General features: G+C 40.2%; 1 protein-coding gene across 33 annotated transcripts in view; it reads right to left on the bottom strand.

Moving 5' to 3' along the window:
• NRCAM (neuronal cell adhesion molecule) overlaps positions 1–18278 on the bottom strand; it is a 164151-nt gene extending 145873 nt beyond the window's left edge. For 8 of the 33 annotated variants that reach the window (XM_074609347.1, XM_074609435.1, XM_074609166.1 and 5 more), the window contains exon 1: positions 18048–18276. The gene's annotated coding sequence lies outside the window, so the exon portion shown is untranslated. Of the gene's footprint in view, positions 1–18003 lie in introns of all 33 variants that reach the window. The other 25 variants (XM_074562218.1, XM_074562299.1, XM_074562383.1 and 22 more) reach the window with 9 other exon arrangements.
• Between the last annotated feature and the right edge of the window lie 4547 nt (positions 18279–22825).

The raw sequence follows: 22825 nt of genomic DNA, 5'->3' as shown, positions 1-22825 counted from the left end.
GGGGAAGAACAGGAAGGAGTTGCATCGTATATATTTCCTCCCACTTCACTTTCTCCCATGCATTATTTACCACAGGAGGCAACTTCATGAAGGTTAACAAGTGCACCGACATTAATCCAGCAAGGAGAAGTCAGTGCCCATATCACAGCGCGCTCTTACTATTCTCTCCCACTTTCAGTTTATTTTATAATATTTTATAAAGCTTGCTTAAGCATCTTATACAGGCCTAAATCATGCAGGTTAATAAAAGTGAACAGCTTGGTCTTATCAAGAACTCATGGTCTGTAAGTCCAATACAGGAAGCGAGAACAGACACAGGGCTTGGTTAGTCTATATTGCATGCGTGTCTTAGACGTTTCAAAACTGTCACTTTGAAATACAATTTTAAGCACTTACTCTAATAGCATTTGTCACATAACCCAATAGGAGAATTTTGTTTGCTCAAATACGTTTAAAAGAGTTCATGGAAAAGTTCTGAGATTAGCATGGGAGCACAGAAGAGGTAAGGAGAAAAAAACCCAACAGTTTCTTTTTGTTTGAGAGGACTTAGTTACTAAAATATGTTCAGCCACCACCGAATAACCCTGTTTCAATGGGAATACCTACACTTGAATTTCACTGAAAGGAAATGACTGCATCACTAATGCCTGGTGCAAGCTGCCAAATGACTTTATAGAGATTTCATTCTCCCCTTCCAAACACTGTCCCTCTTCTCTGTTTCAGCACTTTCTGCACTTCAGAAGGCAGACCATGAGCACAACAAGAAAGCATTACTCCCACTAGTCCCATATATTCAAGAGCAGGGATGTGAAAGCCATGCAAATCAGATATGTCCTTGATCAGACTGTCATTTAAAAACCAAGTGCACATTGTCTCCAGGACTAACTCCTGCCTACTTGAAATTGAAGGGTATGGGGAGAGCTGAGCTTAGCAGGAAGCCATGGACTTTCTCAGCTGCTTCCTTGGTATTTAAAGAACATCAAACTTCATATCCCATTGTATTTTTATCTCTTTGAACATAAATTGTATGTAATCACTTCAAAGGAGCTTTTTTTAAGGTGCCCTCCGGCCAATTTTTACCAGAAGTTATCACCATCAGAAAATCCTGAAAGTCAGCATCCCACTTCTCAGGTCTCTCGGAAATAATCATCCCCCTGTGGCGCACATCAGTATCCATCTGAATACTACCTAGAAATAGTAGATTAAGAATACTACAGAAATTTATCGTCTAAAAGAATATGCTCTGATGATCTCCACAACATGCAAACTCTTTATGGCCTGTCACATTTGGGAGCTATATTTTGGTACTCATAGAACAGAGCTCTGCAGAAATGAAAACTAAGATGATGGGAAAACTATCTAATTGTAATAAGAGATATGCATAGAAGTCACAAAATACAAGAAAACCTTTATTCTTTAAAATAGAAACAAGAAACTACCTACATGCAAGCCATAGGTTGGAGGTTTTTTGCTTGCATATTTATGTAAAATACTAACATTTCACAAGTGCTTAAACCATTTTTTTTTCTCCCTCTGAAGTTTCTAAGTTTTACTTCCTTGGCCTGCAAATATTAAATACACCTTGTAATGTAGGAAATGCTGCCAAACATTTCCCTGGGAAGAACACCAGGGTAATAAAAGTTTGGAAGAAATCTGGTCCTCAAACTAGAGGATGTCAACATATTTGAATGAAACTGGGCGTAAACCACAGTGAAATACAAAGGCTGAAACCAGTTGGGGGGGCGGGGGCAGGACGACACAGGACAACACAAAAAAGCATGCTTCCTATTAACAGGAAAATTTGGCTGCTGAGTACATCAAACATTTTAGCTTTCCAAAAGGAAACATTACCTTTGTAAGAGACTTTCTTTCTTACGCCTGTCTCATAGGGAGTGGCACATTTCAGGCATTCGGAGCATAAAGCAATGACAACAATGCAGAGTCACATGAAGCTGTTCTGTGCCAGCTGTGTAAGCTTCCTGAAATTTCATTCACTAAAAGGTCAAGAACTTGTGGTACTGTACATATGAGGCCTTTTAGAAATTATTTGGAGTTCAACTGTCTGTATGATTTTCCTTGTGGGTCAGTACAAAACTAACATTTCACCAGTTTGCTTGGCAATGTGATATGTTGTCCGCATATGTTCTGCTGTTCTTTTACATTGTTTCTGGAACCAAGTGGCTCTCTGCCTTAGGAAAAAAGTTATAGGGGGTATGATGGACAACCGCAATTTCCATTTTTACCTACGCAAATCAGATTGATTGTTATGATCCTAAACTAAGAAGCTATCCACCTTGAAAGCTATTACAAAAAATAATCACAATTCAGATTTTTAAGTTCCTAAATTTAAATTAAAAAAAAAATAAGTCATCTAACCTGAAATTATCAAGGATTTGGAAAATGGTATTCTGCTGAGCCTAATCCTGACGTGCTCAGCTATAAACAAACATACATAACCCAGCAAAATGTAGCCTCTGGCTTAAAAACAATCCTGTATTAAAGCCATAGGTAATCTGTCTTACATAATGCTATTTGCATTTTGTAATCCTGTTAAAAATACTTGTGACATCAAATCAATGTCTTCTATTCACAAATGCAACATCCAAACTAGGAGTTGCACTCATGTAGTAGAACTGCTTTTCAGCTTTTTCTTTATTTTATGAGTAGTCCTTTTGTAGCATACATCAACGGCACAGTGGCATGAACTGAAGCTTAATGGTTTAGTACAAACATAAATTAAATTAGAGAACTATCACCACTTGTCCTAGGAAATGAAAGTAGAGCCTGGTGTTCCAGTTTGGTGAATTATGCACATCCGCAGGGGATGGGATGATAACACCAAGTTTTGCCATTAATAACGCAGATGACAACTTCAGGGTGGGAAGTTAATATTAAATCTTATGCTAACTCACCTTATCACATTTAAATTCTGAACACCAATTCAGTTTGTAGCATCAAAAAGTCACAGGATGTAGATATCCAAATACACTATACAAGTCCCAATTCAGCCTTAGGATTTCCTAGAGAATTGACTTCATTCATTCCCCTGTGCACAAAAGCACATATTCTGGGTAGATAAACACTTATGTTCTGTTCAACACTCTACAGCTCCCTAAGTAGATGTGATTAAGCACCTGAAGTCCACAAGAGTTCTCTAGGAGAAGTGGAGAAGTCAGATGTGATGGGGACCACAAGTACTTCTGAGAAGCAGAAACGGTGATACTCCTGCTCACTTTCTCCTCAGCCAGGCAGTTAGAGCACACACCTAAGGATGAGAGATCCGACTTCAAACCCTGAACGAGAAGAGCTGGTTGAGCAGAGTTGATGATGATTTGTTACAGAATGCAGGCTCATCAGGGAGCGTGATCTGGCATACCAGCTCTCCCAGCACAGGGGCTCAGAGCTGATGGAAACTTTCACATAGCATATACCCTAGGTGCTGGCAGTAAGGACACAGAGAATAGAAGTGACCGAGAACCCCATGAAGGTCAGCAAAAACACAGAACCAAGATCTCCCACTTCTTCTGTGCATGATCACTGGAAAAATAGTGTTATTCCTTCTAGTACTTCTGAAATTTCTACCCACAGAACTACAGACAGACTTGTTCTGAAAGGGAGAGAGGATATACAGCAGAATTAGAGAGAAGTTAAGATTAGACGGGACTTCTGGAAGTCATCTGGTTTAAACACTTGCCTCCCACCCTGTTCAGCAAAGGAACAAATTCAAAGTTAGATACAATAACCTAATGATTCCTTAATGCTTTCAATAAAAGATGGACAAGCACTTCATCGGACTGGTCTTTGGAGAGTTCTTATTTCTCATCACGAGGCAAAAATACTAAAAACAAAGTTGTATTGGGCAGGCTGGCTCACTACCCTATACCAAATAGTTAAAATTCTGGTATAGCTGAGTTTAAGTTAGGAGGACAGAATTTCACCCTTAGCATGCACAAACACACACAGAGAGCTATATTGACAGATATGTTCAATTATTACACTAACATTTCTCAGAAAGATATCCTAGAGAGTCCAGTACATTTCCAAGCCCTGAGCTGGTTTAGCTTTAAGTCTGAAGCTCTCTTTAAATTTGCAAATACAAGTGCTGCATGTCCTACCAAGCCTGGCATTCACTTACCATAATAATAAAGATGCATCTAGCCCAAGGTCTCAGCTCTGACAGCAGCAAAAAGCAGATGCCCATGGGAGAAGGATACGTTTGTAGCAATAGTCTCCCAGCCTTCATCAACTGAAGGCTCAGAGGCGTGCTGCAATTTCCCATTGCTCAACTCTAATGCTATACTGTCTCGATGAAGTAGTAACATTTTTACACCATTGCTGTCATTACAATAAAGACCTCAAAATTCAGAAGCCATAGCACGCTATTTGAAACATTACATGCTGCTAGTGGCAATGGCGGTAACATTAGCAATCAACACTAGTACAGAAATTACACTTAAGACATACTGTGCTTCCATAAAAAAGGCAAGATACCATAAAATTTTTCCAGAAGCTTTTTCAAGTGTGTATCTGCTTCTTTATCTTGATTTTACTATCAAATTATGGTCTAAAACAATATACCCTATATTGTGGCAAGGTCTACAGAATTTATAGTTGTGGAGAGAAAAAAAAAAAAAATTCAAGTAAGTCCCAGGTATCAGGAGTGTGTGTGCACACCCAGCATAGTCACTCACCAGCTCCCAGCATGGTCCAGGAACTGTTCAGCTGAAATCTCTCAAATCAGCCCCTTGTGCCCCCTGCACAGCATGGTAACTGACTGAACTCCCACCTGCCTTTACAACAAGGCAGCTGGTAAACAGGACCTCTCCAGCTGGGAATTGTGGACAGTCCCTGAAGTTTCCCCAGGCAGCTCCTGCTGTGCATAGGCCAACTGATCAGAGTTGCTTGTACACTTAAATGTATGAATAGCATCCCAGGTTGAGAACCCAACATTCCCAGAGACTCCACGACGCAGCCAAACTGTTCCTGGTTACATAGCAGTCTCCCGTATATATGCAAGACAGCCAGGAAGTGTTTTGTACAGAGCTTAATGCAAACAAAGAAACAGAAAATATTTTGTGGAGTCTCATCTAACTCAGCTGAAAAAATTCCCATCACCATTCAATAAAGGACCATCAGACCCTATCTGGGAAATTAGATTCCCCGGATAAGCATCACCCAATGCAACAGAAACCAGTCAATTGCTTTCCCCATCTACCCTTTACACAAACAGCTGCCTGACTGTGCAACAATATCAGGAAAAGTTATTTGGAGACAAAGGATTACATTATCTTTTTCAAGGAGAACACTACGGTCAATTCCCAACATTTGCCATCACATTAAGCTTACTTTGTCTGCATCTGTGTTGCTTCCTTAATGGTTTCCAGATTAGAGTTTTTGGCATAATACCTAGAAATATTTGTTTTATCAAAGTTGCACTGAACTAAATGACAGTGAGTGATCAAAAGCCCACTCCATGCTTCAGAATAACCCTAGAGGCATTACTTCCATTTTACGTAGAGGGCAGACCAGAAAAAGCCCTAAAGGCTGCGACATTTTCACGTCATCTTAAAGTAATGACAACAGATGGAAAAATAAAACCCCACACATTTCACTCATATACTTGAAGTAAATTCACTGTATCACCAATGTTCCTGCAAGTACTTTAAAATAGAACAGTGTTTCCTGACCGAAGGATGCATCTACCACCTACATTACAAGTTCTCAGATCAATCCAAGTGTAATCAGCTCCACAACTCTGGCTTCTCAAAAAAAAAAAAAAAAAAACCAACCCAAGTGCTTTTATTTTTATTTCCTTATATACACCGTTAAATGATTCCAACAGTTTTCCTTAGATAGAAGCTTTATACCGTGACTGTCTTGAATAGATAGTCATGGGTGGCAGTATATCTTAGACGCGGGTTACACTTTAGGACCAGCTGGGAACTGGTGCTGATATGAATACAGTCACCACTTCACAAGGTATCATTCCCACCTTCATTTCCCCTCCTCTGGAACCTGAAACAGCATAGTTAATTTTCAGTTCTCCAAAGCAAGTAAAGGGGTCAAATAATCAAGAAAAAAAACCCACAGGGATAATACATTTGTACACCTGTTAAGTTACAGAAGAACATTCAACACTATAACTGATGCCAAAGAGGTCAGATATACTATTGACTATGAATGGACACAAATCTCTTGACTAATACTGACCTCAGATCAGACAGCACTGCATAAAAGTAACTCGCCTGCTCTCTGACCTAAGCTTGCACACAGGAAACCAATTTGGGCACTTCTACATTTATAGTACAGTTAATACATAGCCTGAAAAATAAATAGAAAGAAATTAACCTTAGCAGAAACCACAGCTTGTAGAATAAACAGAAATACACATAATAGAAAGCTTTTTATTTAAAGCTACTGTATGATGATACTCTATGATTACAAATTGCCAGTGTAACATTCAAACCGTTATCAATTCTCAGGACAGTTCGCTGGATGTGTAAGGGAAGCGTGACCCCTCCACTTCAAAATGTGATGAAATAAAGTCTCAAAACTCATCACCTTTCTGTCATCAAGTTTTGTATTTGTTAATCTAATTAATAATTTGATTACAAGAGATTATAATCCATTCATGCTGAAGATCAAGTCAGTGAGGATAATCTGGCCATGCTGGTTCTCCAAACTCTATAATGGTGCCATCTCCCTCAGCCACCTGCAGAATATTGTATTTTCTTTACAATATAGTTGTTAACCTTCCAGTACTGAAGCACTATTCAGAATTAAACTAGATGGATATAAATCCAAGTTTGCCTTTCTACATCCCCAATATAAGATTAATGGCCTCAAATCCATCCAAATCCCCAAAAGCAAAGAAAACTTTTGACGAGTGAGGTACACTACATGATATGCTTCTGAAAGTGGAATACTTACACTAAACACGTCCTTTCACACACTGTTTTTAAACTGTGGTACTGAACAGTAAAACAATAATAATTTTCTGACCAATGTAAATATATTTAGTGAAGCAAGCTTTAATATTCTTTAAAAACATAAGTGCTAAAAAACTGTGCTGCATAGTAACCATTAATTGGGTCTAGGAGCTGTAATCATAAATTACAATCTCATTAGGACTGGTACTGTATGGACAGATAGCCACAGTCTCAAAGAACACACAGAAATATGCAAAATAATTTTATATGAAAACTCAAAAGTCATCATACAACAAAGAAGGTTTTAAGATACTTCAAAGTGTGTCTGCCTAATTACATTTAAGTAAGTAAGCCTTCTTAAACGGAACCTTCAAGTTTTGTTTTACAGTTCCGTGCCTACTATTACACAATTGCATTCAAAGTAAGATTTACATACTGATTATTTGCCTGTGCCTGAATAGCAGGTATTTAAAAGTCTATCATAGGATGGTAGAAAGAGCAACGAAGGGATAAAGACGACAAGGGAACTAAAAAACATTGCTCTTCTGGGTCCTACTTACAGGCTTGCAAGTGTTTTATTCTGGACTCTGCCTCAGTCTTTGTCTGAGGATTAATGTTCAGAAATTGAATTACATTCCAAAGGCTGAGTTACATTTTGTGTTCCATCAGAAAAGTAATAGGTTGTTTTTTCCAGCAATGTTTAGTGTTAAAAATTATCAATAGCTCTCTTTTTGGTAGGTAATATTCATGTTGAACAGCAAAATATTTAAAAGTATATAAAATGTTTTAAATTCCAAGTCATATTTCAAGCCAATGCCAACACAATACCAATTTAGTTCATTTTTTTTTAAACTACAAAACTAAATTAATATTGAAACTGAGGGAAAATTAATCTAATTACAGTCAAATAGTTCATTATGAAATGCAAATTCATAATTCCTTGAATCTGAATTCTGTTTTTGAAAAATATCAAATATTAGTCAAAGTAGTGCATTAGCTCACCATAGTGAGTTATAAATTATTTCCCACAACCACAGATAAAACCTCCAACTAATGAAAGCAAATATTTAATGGACGTGCTTTCAGAAACACGTCTCACTCCATCCCATACCACCCAGGATAAGTCAGGCACTCAACTTTGGGGATCAGCATGATTCTGCATCTTCAGAGAAACACGTACTTGCGCTAACTTGCGCTAACTTGCGCTAACTTGCGCTAACTTGCGCTAACTTGCGCTAACTTGCGCTAACTTGCGCTAACTTGCGCTAACTTGCGCTAACTTGCGCTAACTTGCGCTAACTTGCGCTAACTTGCGCTAACTTGCGCTAACTTGCGCTAACTTGCAATTTCATTTCAGCATTCTGTCACAATTCAGATCTTTTATATATATATATTCTAGTGTGTAGAATAATCACTGGAGCCTAGATCATCATCAGTGAAAGGTCATTTTTCCACTTGTTAGCAGCAAGACAAGGAACAGATGTGTAGTCTTTATGAGAAGAATCTTACAACTAATACTTTTTTGCACTGATTTGTGTGGTTTTTTTTAACTTAATTCTTTGCCAATTCAGACACCACTTCATAGTTATGAGTATCATTCACTAAAACGATACCTTGAGGTCTTCTTGTAGTAAAAAACAAATCATAGCTCTATTCCTTTATTAGTTATTTACATGTAATTAACTAGACCTCTTCACTCCGTCTCCCCTCACTTTGTTGTCTTCACACTTCATTCTAGTTTCAGCAATTTCTTACTCTTATGTCTTCCATTCCAATTAATATGGCTTTTTATTAGCAGAAAGCTACATAATAGATTGTAATATGAACTCTCCCATCTATAATAATAAAAATAATTGTATTTATTTACTTTAGCTTGACACATGAAACTTGTTTGTCATGAGTATGGTTAGTAACTTTCTTTCAATATAATCTCAGTTAAACCAAGTGGGGGGAGGGGGGCGGGGCAGATGACACAACATTTCACATAAATCTTTGACTCTTCTAGGACAGCTTTATCTCAGAAGGGAAAAGAAAACGCACATAAGTGTCTATATAACATAATGAAGGCTAACCTTCCTACAAATGCTAACTCTTGCATTAGCACTACCACACCTTTAACTTCCAACAGAAGTTCTCAGCAATAGTGTTTTTGTCACTGTATTTAAGGGACAGAATTCAACCCTTGTAGAGAGTTGTCAAGTCTCATAACTTTGAGTTTTTCAAAAACACAGAAGCAAAAATCAACCTATTATTAAGAGAAACTCAGGTTTATTTATAGATGTTTCTAGGCTTCTAGACATAGACACACACGAAAAAAAAAAAGAAGTTAGCACACATTAGCCAAGTGAACTATGAAGATACAAGTCTTAATAAATCATTGATTCCTATGATATTCTTGAGTGTCTGATGCTGCCAACTCTGCTAGTACATTTCCCTGAATTCGATGAGAAACCTACTCCCATATTTCAATGCCGAGGGGGAAAGAAGCTTGCGAAGAAGCACATAAAACTTTAGAAGCAACTTGGAGAATTCCTCCAGATAAAGTTTTGAGGATCATATCTGCAAACCACCTTCAGAGGACCTCACCAGAAATCCTGCTGTTATGGGAACTGTGCCTGCTGGACATGGTAGTGGGGAAACTGGAAACCTGGGACAGCATTTAAGGCTATTCCAGTGATGCTTCAGTCCAGCACAACTGGTAGAATTGAGACCCTCAGAGAGCAACAAAAGCTCTTAAGACTTGCCTCTAAAGAATACTGTGACTTTGAAACAATGGGATAAAGACTTTGCTTTCCTTCCAAAACCCGTCTAGCCTTTAGAGGAAAATAATTCAAAGAAAAGATACTACCACTGTAAACTGAGATGGTGCATGAGCAGCAAAAGCCAACATATGACATGCTTTAATTAAGCACCTACATTCCTAGCAAGAAAGCTAAATAAAAATTACTTAACATCAGCTTTCACTAAAAACTACAGTACAGCACTCCTGAAAAAGGCTACTTTATTGAAGTATTAAATTTTAGGTCCATAATGTTAAATATTTTTCATGAAACTCTGAAGAACAAAATTGCATGCTTTAAAGGACATAAATGTTATTAATAATAAAAGGGAAAAGAAGAATATGCAAATGCTGGGAGATCTTTGTGAAAACATGAACTTTAATTCAGACAGAATTTAATTATTTTTTGACTACAAGAGAGAAACTATTGAGAAAGGAGCGTATTTTTCATTTTCATAGCAAGATGGACATGGTCCTGGAAAATATGCTTGAATTAAAATTCCTGGACTTAATATAAAGGTAAATGGGTTATGTTTAACAACTTATTATTTGCAGGTCAAACTACACGATCTGATGAACTGTTCTGACTTCCATTGTAGGAATACAAAACCACAGGTGAGTTCTAAGCAGATGTATTTACTTTCATCTTAAACACTGAATATTGTATTTTGTCAGTGTACGAAATTCTGTGCATCTATACCGTGTTATTTATTCAGTCATTATCTCACTGCATTTTTACAGGCACAGGCAGTCTTCTTTCTAAGGATTTTGGTTTGGAGTCATTAAACAATGTGTCTGCCCTCTGGTGGTCACATTCACCTTTATATATTCCCAGATCTTTATATTTTTTAAGTTAAAAATGCACTTTATAAAACTACCACCTACAAGGTCTAACAGATAGTTTAGTTTTTAGTCACCCTGGGCTGGCTTGCTTTCCAGTTATGTAATTGCTTATATTTCAACTTTATCATGCAGAAATAGCTCGCATGTAATTTAAGATGTTCCTCATTTTGTCCACAATCTACAATCATGTTTAGCACTCAAGCTACAGGAGAGCAGAAAACTTGCAAAAATTCCCCAGAATAACACTTGAAGTTTCAGTCTATATTGAGACTGTATGTTTGGTATTGTCTGGGAGAAGATATTACACCTTGTACTACATTGGAATGTGGGCTACTAGACTCCAAGGTCCACAAATACATGAAAAGCTTCTGAAGGAAGAGATGGACATTTAAAAGACTATTAGCACATTAAAGCTGTCAGAACTGTACTATACAGAAAATTCTATGACTTCGCATATCATGCAAGATTGATATGAACAAAAACATCCAATAAGGAAGGACCAAGGTCTGTAGTCCAGTTATGAACACTGCTCCTCTGACAGACACGTGTTAGGTCATGTGAGAGGGGCTCACATGCAGCTTCCTCACTTACTTTGTATTATATATCCAGGAAAGAGGGAAAACTGTTTCCCAGATCTAAGCCTTTGTTGTCAGAGAAGCAGCAGGTGAAATCCTCTCTCCCTCATTATTTGATGCTTTTAAAGACATTAGATGATGTAAAAACTGCATAGACAAACTTCAGGAGGGTTCAAAATGCACTTACGTAGAATACTGACATTAGATTTGGTGGTTGTTTTAGATGTCTAACCAAAAACCAACTCAGGAGCAGACAAAAGCAAGCCAAACCATACATAAGGTACATACAGCTCCAATATGAAGGGTTGCTTCCATCACACCCCCAAAGATGTCCCAAACACCCTTGCAGTATTACTTGGACTGGGTTGCAGTAATAGTGCTAATGGTTCTCATCTGCCCCTATGTCGTAATCAAATCTATACCTAGGGAAGAGTAACGACACCTGCAACAGAAGGAAGAGCTCAGAAGACTGGATTCTCTGCAACTGCCTCAAGAACGTGTTCTCCCCCTTCCACCTTCATTGCCAAGATATTCCCTATCTTTGGGTGTCTCTGAACTTCACTATAAATAAATATGGTGGTAAATAGGCATAGGAATCTTTCACATCTGGTGAAGAGACCATATCCTGTCCAGCATCTCCCATCACAAGGGCTCTTCTCTTCATGATTACAGACTTGATCAATGCAATACTGCAATGATTTCCTCACACTCTAGAGAAAGCAACAACTTCCTCAAAACATGACAGGACTCTGCAACACATCACAATGCCGACTGCGGCTTCTGGCGTTACTCAGAACACAATTCACGATGTGGAAAATGGTTTGCCATTATGTCCTGAACTGATTTAACAACATCACCACAACCTAATCACACCGGAACCATTAAATTGCTCACAGATGAAAATGCTCGCCACCCATGGAGAACACAACTCCTCATGACAGCCAGACCCAGAACACAAAACTTACTGCTCCAACACTCAGACTCAAGAATGACCAGAGGCCTCAGTTTATCCAACATTACATGCAAAAACTCTGTATTTCTGTTCTTTTCACTTTTAATGCAGAGCTCCCTTGTTGTAAACTTACTCAAGTCCTGTACAATTTTGAAAGGATGGGAAAGGAAAAGGAGTATATCTCCCTTTTCTGAGCTTCAGTAATGAATACCTAGTCAGAACAGATTAAAAGAAGTAAATGGATAGCACAGCCTATTAACATTTCATCTCACCCAAAGCAAGAACCAGATTTTCTGGTAACAATTGCAACAAGAAGCCAGGTAACAACTGCAACAAAATTATCAAACTTAACTGAGCCGACAATTTAAAAATACCTTCCATTTTTGAGAGAAGAGCAGCAACTCAAGGGAGTTAAACTTCCTATTGTATACTTAGTTTGTCCGGATACCACATCACTGATCTACAGATCGGGGGCTTAATGCAGGAACCCCCATATTCCAGCTTAGTCAAAGTGGCTGTAACCAAGTCACTAAGTCTGTTCATCCCACCCAGAGAATAGCCATGGCCAAGCTTACCTCTTCCTGATATCACTTGAAAATTGCAATGAGGAAGGCACATCAAGCACCTCCTGCATTTTGATCCCCTTACAGATGCAGCAGTCTTTCTGAACGCTGGAGTAGTAGCGAAGAGGAATGTCTATCCTGTTACGAAGGGTAACTTGTGGTGTACAAGCCTACTGATGAACAACGCCGAATTCTTAAATACTCTTGAAAAGCCCTTTAAACGACAGGGAATATACCATGAAGATAATAGGGGTATGTAATGTTTTCCTGCAAATTGCTTGACAATTCCTAGGGGAAAAAACCCAACTCTTCACCAACAGTAAGTCAAATTCTTGTTTTTCTTCTTCTGCTCCCCTTCAAGTAAGTCATCTCCCTGCTTTTGACATGCTCTTCAAAATTCTTCCCTCCCTCAAGATTGGTTGCACTTCCCACCTCACACCAAGGACCTACCCCCTGCATCATCCCACACACTTTTATACATAAATTGTATATATACATTCCCTCTTGATCTATTCTACTCTGAGCTCCCAAGACTGTTGCCTTTTCTCTTTAGGATTTCCTATGAATTTATTCCCAGCCCCCTCGCTCTACCAGTTCTTTCTAATGCAAAAGTCAGTAATACATTTTGTTCTTCATCTGTCTCCTCATAGAGTAGTCCTCCTTATGGATTTTTTTTTTTTTCATAATTCATTATCTTCAGCCTCTTTCTTTGAATTTTTTTTTCATTTCTACATGCTACAATATTGAGCAGGAAGACTTCCCCTGGCCAGTGCCTGTGCACGAGTAGGTTAACTCCATGGTATTATTCTCCACCAGGAGAACTGCTGCCTGACTCCCAATCTTGTACAACAGCTGGCTTTTGCACTAATCGATTATATACAATGCCTTTGCATACACACAGACACACGCAGAGCTCTACAGCATTGTGACATTGTAAAGGCAACTCCTTTCCATGAACCCTCAGAATCAAATTGGGCAAACACAGCAACACTGAAAACATGGAAAAAGGGAAGTTAGAAGTGAGAATCACAGTTCAGAAAGACAAAGAAAACCTGTACTCATGTATAAACAGTCAGCTCCTCACTCAGGTAACAGTCTAAAGGAAAATGGTATGGTAATATTTTGGGTGGCTGTCTGGAAAAGCATAATTAGTGGCCAAAGACTAATTCACACACCAGGAAGTTATGGATCAACTTCTGTTTTCCACAAACAAGGTGTTAAACAGTAGTAATTACACACTTTAAACCAGAGGAAATTAAAAGGTCATATAAACCTAACGGTGCAGACAAAGCATTAAGACAACTGTATGCCCACAGGGATGCATCCAAATTCAGCAGTCTTACACGAGTATTTACAGAAACTACATTTGTACTGATTCTGTCCGATTTAACTGACAATTTAGACAGCTAATTCCTTTCTAATGCAGCTGTTTTTTAAAGTTATCACGTCCTCATAAGTTGAGCTGGTCTTTTTTTTCCTTGCTTGGCTATTTTTGTGCATCTGAGATGGTCTGCATGAAATGCTGCTTTTTATATAAAGTATGGTTGCTTAAAGTAGAATGGGGGTACTGTGAGCTCTTACAGAAACATTTTATAATTCAAGCTGTTATGCTTCCATACTAAAAAGTTAACAAGGGGAAAGCTGTAGTCACATTATGAATTGAGCTATTTCAAAACTGAAACAGTTAGGAAAACAGTGTATTCACAAAATGAATACTAAGATACATTTATCCTGATTCACACAGCAAAACAAAAAAAAAACTGAAAGCTTCTTACAACAGTTAATAGAGGATCCAGATGAACATTTCTGAACTTATTCAACATTTACTACAAGGGAGAAGCTAAAGAGCAATCCAGAGGAGTATTTGCAATGCAATTAGGCTAGACAAGTAAGTCTGAATGTATGCCAGCTGCAGGGGCCTGCCCTTAATTCACACAATCAAATGTCTAGTGTGTCGCACAGTGTCTAGCATCAGTATCACCAGTATTAAAAGTCTCATCAGATATGTACTTATTTACTGAGCATCTTAATCGAGGCCTGAACACATATCTAGCTGTATCTTCTAGCAGTCTATATGCCAGTCCATCACCATCTGTCAGTTAAAGCTTCCATAGACAGAAAAAATTAATTCAAACAAATACGTTTGGTGCTCAAACTAAGCTATCATTCACATTTCAATATAAGGCTTGAATTCCTTTTCAGTGTTCTTCAACTTTGACCCAGCTCTACCCCCTCCTTCACTGAAAAGGGCAAAGACAACAGCCCAGCAAGTGGGACAGGCAAAACAGACCTCCTTTGTTCACTTTTTCCCTTTCAGTTTTCTATTGAGGTAAATAACTGAAAGCTCAGCCAGCCTCCAGTAGCTCGGAAGAAAGCAGTATCACTAGCTTGCAACTATCCTTTCCTGGTTAACAACCAGTAGGACAAAACTTATGGTGCATCACGTTAATCTTATTATTGAAGATTAACTCTTTACAAATTCTCTTGGTATTATATTTACAAGACAATGTTCATACATGCATAAGTTACAATACCATTAATACTAAACTGAATAGGCAATACACATACTCACCAATTTAAAATGCAACAAATTATCACTGCGGAGAAATTATAACTGAATTTTTTGAATACTATCAGCCCACTCAGGAAGGCAAAATCAAATTCATTGCATATTGCCCAGCAGACAACCTCCTACATTATTCCCTCAGCTTACATTACCAAGATGTACTTTCTCTGTATGGCTTCCCATTTTACCAATTCTGTTCATAAAACATAACAAAATGAACATATCCAGTGAAAACTGAATAACACAGTTTTACTATTCTAATATAATGGAAGGTAAGTAATCGCAATTCAAGGTGATTTGGGACAACTGAATAAAACTACAAACTAAAAGCAATTCCACAGCCTCAGGCAAAACAGATTTAATTTTTAGGCTGATTGAGCTATTTGAGCTGTGGAATAATCTCTTAACAAAACCCCAAGCCCTTAGTGTATTCAGTATGTTTTACGTCCAGATACCATGGAGAGTCATTTCCCTACAGCAGGAAGAATGGGGAGACTAGCATTACCTTTTCCTGACTTCAAATTGGAATGCTCAAACCAATAAAATCTGTCAGTTCAAGAGACATCTCTTTAACCCCAAGAAACTCTAACTTGGTTACTAAAGCTTCTGCTGTCACCTTTTTGTGCGTCAGAGAGAAACATCAAAGCACAACAAGCTAACAGAAGATATCAGTAAGCATCCACTGGATTTGTTATTTCATTTAATTTCCTGAAAATAAAGGCCATTTTAAAAAGCCAAAATTTCTTATTGCAACCCTTCTTATGCAACAAGCTGTGGTATAGTGGTAAATATTATGCTTTCTCCAAGAAGATAAGGAATGATCACTTCGGCTCAGATTCTTGTGATCTCATTCACCTTGAACATTATTGCTTTTGAGTATTTTCACTGTGGCCAGTAAGACTAATTAGAGAACTAAGATACCAATATAAGTATGATTAATTGTGGATTTATTCTGCAAGTTGTGAAGAGGGGTTTAGCTCTGTCATTAACACCAGCTGGTACACACTACCCCGTCATCTGATGCATTCACACAGCTGTACAGTTTTCCTTTAGCTACATTGCCGTTGCACAACCCAGAATGTAAATCCATTCAACGGATCCTGAGTTCCGTCAACATCAAGCAGCTTTCTGGTTTTGCTTCTTTAAGTTTGATATTCTCAGAATACACCACTTTCCCAATTCTGGATTGATATAGTCTGACAGCTAATTTTAGACACCCAAGAGAATTTCACAGTACTTTGAAATTCAAATAAGTAACTTTCACAGACTTCGGTATCAAAATCTTTAGCAACTCTGGTCACTTGCTTTGCAATTTCTATTCAAAACTAAGGACAACCATCAACTAAACAAATGCCCGACGTGTAATCATACAAATGCTAGTATCAAAGAGATCAGACAAATATAAAAAATATGCTGCACCTGCAAGTGAGTTTTCTGACTTCTAGGTCCTTTTAACTAGCATATCCCAGTATAATATCTTTCTCTTTCCAGCTGATATCCTTTGCCAAAGAATACCAGCAAGATGCATGTTTTGGCATATACGCTGCTCTCAAAATGAAAATGAAGTCCAAATGCCTTCTGATGTTGCACAGTGACCTATTCTACACACAACCCTGTATAATTACTATCCGTAAATTATCACATTGATTATGTTAAATTATGGCAGAAGTTGAAATGATTAATAGTGCACCTGTTAGATGCAATGAAGTTTTCAGGTTTCATTTACCTTTTCCATAATATACTTCAAATACATTTTAATTCTTAATTAATACTCAGAAACAGAGAAAGAAATTCTCAGAGGCAGGGAAGATCAGAAAAAAGAAACCCAGGTGGTTAATACTGGCTTCTTGACTCAATAAGAGGCTGTTTCAAATAAACAGTGAAAAGCCGGACCTTTATGGATAAAAGGATGCCTTATCATGATCCATAGGTCCCACTGTAGAATTACACACCACATTTTCCATTGTTTTATCTAACTATACAGACAGCTAAGAAATAGCATTCCTTTCACAGCGTACTTGTCAATATGGAAGAGCCTTATTGACTGGGCTGAAGCACACTATGATCTTAAATATTTAAACAGCTTGGCATTATTAATCAGGTACTGTTTACACTTAAGACTCCCAAACCTTGGTTTAAACACACTCCAGACTTCAAAACTAACACATCTGTGCCAAGGAGTGCACCAGGAGCTGAAGATTTAGTTAATTATTACTTTTTTTTTTTTTAACCGAGAAGAGCAGGTGGATTTGGTGCTCGGGCGCCATGGAGAGAGGTGAAGCAGAAGGAGGACACGGAGAGGCGCATCAGCCGCATTTTCGCTATTTTACACGTAAATAAATTCGCTCTTGCCATTCCCCGCCAGCAGCGGAGCCGCGGGAGGAGGAGGAGGAGGAAGGGGGGGGGGGGGGGGGGGGGCTGGAAAAAGGCTGGATAAATAAAAGGTGGAAAAGCCCGAAACCCGGCACTTCAGCACAGACAGCTCCTTCCCCCCCTCACACGCCGCCCGCCCCCGCCGGGCCCTCGCCCCCACCGGCCAACGCACGAAATGGCGACCTACCCGCTGAGGGACGTGGGCGCGTCGCGGTCGCGGAGCGTCTCCGCCCGGCCCGTTCGGGCCGGGCGGAGACGCTCCGCGACCGCGACGCGCCCAGGAGGGGCCGACCCGCCCGCCGACCCCTGTAGAGGTGCCCACCGGCCGGGCTCAGCGGTTGCCCCCCTCACAGGTCTCCGCGCTTGCGGGCACCAACCGCCGCGCCCGTCCCCCCTCAGAGGAGCCCCCGGCGGCTCCCTCACCGTCGGGCGCGGCACCTCCCGCAGCCTGCAGGGACGGTACTCACGGGAAGATGCTGCTCCTCCGCCCGGGGAGAGGGTCGAGATGGTGGCGGTAGAGGAGGGGGAACGCACACGCTGCCCGCTCCTTCTGCCCGCTCGGCAGCCCGGCGAGAAGAGCCCAGGCAGGCGCGCTCCCGCGCCTATCACCTCCCCGGCACCCCCCCACCCCCCCCTTCGACTCCCGCCCCCGCCGTACCGCGGGGCGCGCTCCCGCGGGGGGGGCGGGGAAGGCGCGCGGCTGCGCCGGGGCGCGCGCGGCTGGGGCGGGGCGGGGCGGGGCGGTGGGGACGCGGGTCCCTCGCACCTGAGGTGGCGCGGGGGCGGCGGCCTCCATCTTGGGCAGCGCCCCACGGCCGGGCGGCGAGCCCCGCGCCGTCCTACCGACCCCCATCCTTCTTCTCCTCCCTCCTTCCGCCACCTGGGTAAGAACCGGAGTCAAATCGTCGTGGTGCTCGGCAGGTCTCGGCCTTCTCAGCGCGCCCCCCCACACACACACCCACCCCACTCCGCCCAACTGAAGGATAACCGACCCGGCCACCGGTCCCCTCACCGCCTGAGCGGGGCAACGATGAGGCCGCTCCCCAGCCCTCACCCGGCCGGGGAAAGCCGAACGCTGGTCGGGGCACCCCCGCACCCCCCCGCCCCACCCTCCCCTCAGCGGTGCGGGCACAGGCAGAGGCGGCGTTTTAAATAGACGCATTATTTTAGCCCGGCAGTGCCCCTCCAAATAGATGGTTTCAGCTAGTTCCCAAACTGGAGACAAGGATATTATTTTACACTCGAGAATAGTCCTGTTGAACTCGGTAGCGCTGCTCACATGTGTGTAGTTAAACACGGGTGTTTGCAGGATTGGAGCCAATAATTTTCGGCTGTTGTGGGCACAACAATACAGTAAATTAAACTTGACTTCGGGAAGACAGAGGCTTGCATTGCCGGCTTCTCCTGGGGGGCGGTGGAATCCTCGGCGGCATGCCGGTTGTCCTGGGGACTGCCGCAAATAGCGGAGCCCGCGGCCTGCCCACAGCTCGTCCCAGCGCGTTCTTCACCAGTCAGAGCAAAATTGAATTAGGTTAAATTTCCAGTTCACAAGTTCAGGAAGTCAGACGCTTGGAAGCGATCGCTGAAAGAGAAGCTGTGGATGAGACCGTTTGGCGAAGAGTCTCTGGATGAGGGTTATTTCAGATGAACCTTTCTGCTGAACACGCCTCTCAGTCAAGACGCGCTCAGAGTGCTCACGAGCCCTTTCACGTCTTGTAGTTCATTTAATGAATAATGTCAGAAAGCATTTAATACCATTTTGAGACTTCTGTGGGCTATGCTCACTATTGCTCAAAATTATTCCAAGTCTGTACTTAACATAGTAAATGTGATTATCTGCCGCTGCCGAACTTGCTTTTATATCACCCATTTTAGGAACAGCCTTTTGTGTATTGCAAGGTGGCAACTTTTATAGTGGTTAATTCTTTATTATACATTTCGGGAAACAGCTTTCAAGGTGAACTCCACGGTGATAACTTACTTAATAGTGCAAAGCACGGTACCCAAGATGAGCAAAAAGCCCTTACCCTGCATCTCTGCAGAAACCCCATTACTACTCTGGCAAGTTAGATCTGAACAGCTGACCTACTGAAAAACAACACTCTAGATGAATAACAGATCCTATAAATGATACAGCACATGCATATAAATATCCAAGGGTTAAACAATAAGTCAGACACTAATGCTTCAGACTTCGGAGACATTCAAGCTCTTGTCAATTTGAGGCCAGGATATTATTGTTTGAGACCTGAATATGCAAAGAAGATTAGATGGATGTGAAGAAAATCCTTTTTATAAGGGGAGGGAAGTAAGTGCTTGAATATATTGTGTATCCTTAAATGTTCTTTACTTTTGTTTGTTTGCTTACATTTTTCTTGCTATACAACTCCCATGTTCCCAGTTAATTTATTTAATCTTAAATACAAAAACACTACAGTCTAAGTAAACATTCAGCAACATGTAAACGGGGGACCTAAAACATTAGGATATTGTTTTAGGGGAATATGTATCCACTCATGGCTTTAAGAAAATATGGGTATAAAATGCTGTGAGAAGCATGATTTCTCAGACAGCTAGCTTTTTGCATCCTTGCCAGATTCCCAGGGGAGCATCACGAGCCAAAGCTTCAGGAGGTGGACTGAAGAACTTCAGCAAACTTCAGGGGAAAGACTTGAGTTGAAAGTTTTAAGTTTCTTAAAATGTAGGAGCAAAGATCTGGTTAGTATTTGGGTGGTGAATGTACCAAATTTTAGAAGCGCAAACCAATGGGCTGTGGCAAACCACTTGGTGCAAGTTAGACCACAGGAACTAAATGAATGAACAGATTTCATTGTTGCAGGGAGAGTGTAAAAACCAACTCTATATTGATGTATGATTAGGCTGAAATGTTGCAGCTGGTATGATTATACCCTTGTGATTCCCGTAAGAATTTAAATTCCATATTTTATATTTTATGAGATAAACAAATACACATTCAATAGCACAAAGCAGAACTTTCCAAATGGTGGCATACATCTAATTATCAGTAAACAAGTAAATTCAAAGGTTTATACAGCCTATTGCAGAACTAGCAGCTACTTCTGCTGGTGATGGCATCCACTATTGTGGACGAGTGCCATCCATACTGGCAGTAGGATGGTGGCACCAAGCAAAAAGAAACAGGTGGGCTTGTTGGCATAAACAACAGCAGCCATTATGATAAGCAGAAGTTGTGTGGATGAAGGAATATTAGCTTTCAGAGTTCTCCTCCACTGCCTTGCGTCTTTTCTGTAGTCATCATACTACTTTTTGTAGCGTTTTTCTTACTTCGCCTGCTGCAATTAAATCCATGGATGAGCAGTTCTAAACATAGTGTTTTAGTCTTCATGTTGCTTTAATATCAGCCTTGATTCACCTAGCTATCTACCACCTTCTTCTATATTAGTCTGTTAGCTTTTTTTGTAGCCTTTGTTTAGGGAAGCATTGATCACGTACATGACATGATTTAATCAATACACAAAATTGATACACATACACATGATTGAAGTATTGTGACACAGGAAGAGCTATCCAAAAATTGTCTGTAATGGATATCAGTCATGATGTGAACATTTGCAAAGTGTTTTTAGGAAGAGGTTACCAAATAAAGTATTCAGGGGGCTGATACATTGGAAGAGGCTAGTGTTAGCTGAAAAGAATTCTTTGACATTTTGTTCCTAGACCAGACGTTTTTAAGGGATATGGAAAGACATCTTGGGTTGTTCATCTCACCTAACTTTAGATGTCTACTATGTGAACGTCTGCATCTGAGGTAGTCACTCTCTCTACTGAGTATAAAGGGAACCAGAAATAGTCACTTTTAGCGTATGATTCATCTAACCTATTTTAGATGTCTACGTTAGGATAAGCTGAGTTGCATCCTAGAAATGCCTGTTTCTCTCCATTGACTGTAACAGGACCAGCGGGTGTCTCGGTCAGCTGCAAATGTCTACATTGTACAAGTCTGCATTTACTCAGCTGAATGCCACCCATGTGATTTTAACATGAGTTATCCCACTGTTCCACTGTTACACTTGTTTTGAGGTCGTACAGTAGTGAATGGAGCATGGTGTAGCACACAAAGTACTTTACACAAAGTAAAATGGTAAGGAATACCCCACTGAATATATTGAATGTCAATACAATTTAGACTGATTGTATTATAGGGCCCTCCCAATCAAAAAAAAGGAACAACTTTTGAGATTAATTTTGATTTTATTTATTTATAAGCATTTTAAATTTCTGTTGGAGGATCTTCTGATACCATAATAGTAAATGCACTTACTGATGGACTGTTACTTTTTTGGAAGCTACTGTTTATTTACTATAGCAGCATAAAATGTGAATATTTCTAATCAGAAAAGATCAAAAACTTAAGTGATAATATCTAATGTTAAAAGCTACACTGCTTGGTATACAGTAGCAAAATCAGCTTCCACAGAGAACCAGGCAGAGGATGTGTTTTGATGTAAAATATGTTGAGAACTAGGCTAGCAACAGAATTGCACAGGAAAGACACTGTACAGAAATGTTCTGATGTGCTGTCAAAAATTGAAAAATAATACTTAATTTAAGGCTTCAGAACTATTTTCTCAAAAGGCAATTTGTGACTACAGTTAGATGCTGCCATGCCTGATACATAAGCTAGCATCTAGCCTTCCCTTACAAGAAAACAGAGTTCTTCTGCCACCTAAAAACGCTAGCAGGATAAGCAAAGAGCCAGTTAGTGACAGCCACATGGAAATGCTGCATTTTTAATCTTGCCTTTTTTAGGACTTTAGATATTCTAAGCTGCTGCGGGACACTGCAAGAGATTCATGGGGCTGAAACTTCCTTCAGGAATTAGATGCTTGAATGCAAAATGGAAGGAGAGGATCCTGTTCTTTGAGGAGCAGATGGAAAGGAGGAGCTGCCAGTGGTATCACCTGTCCCATCTTCCATGAGCTGTATCATTAGAGTGCTGAGAAAGGAAGTAGGAGGTCTGGGTTCCGTGGTTTCCTTTTTGCTTAAGGAACTTTAACTTCTCATGGCACCAACCTTACAACAGCATCTAGGAGAATCTGAGAACGAAGACAATTTTCATAGAATCATAGAATGGTTAGAGTTGGAAGCTACCTTAAAGATTATCTAGTTCCACCCTAGAACTGTAACAATCCGCCTTATTTACGCTCTTCCACCTTGTAGAGGATAGTGAAACATTGAGAGTAAGTAAGATTACACATATAAA

Source organism: Larus michahellis, chromosome 1 (genome assembly GCF_964199755.1).
Source record: "Larus michahellis chromosome 1, bLarMic1.1, whole genome shotgun sequence".
In the NCBI taxonomy this organism is placed as follows: Eukaryota; Metazoa; Chordata; class Aves; order Charadriiformes; family Laridae; genus Larus; species Larus michahellis.
The sequence above is the reverse complement of the archived record's forward strand: the minus strand, read 5'-3'. Positions and strand labels throughout refer to the sequence as shown.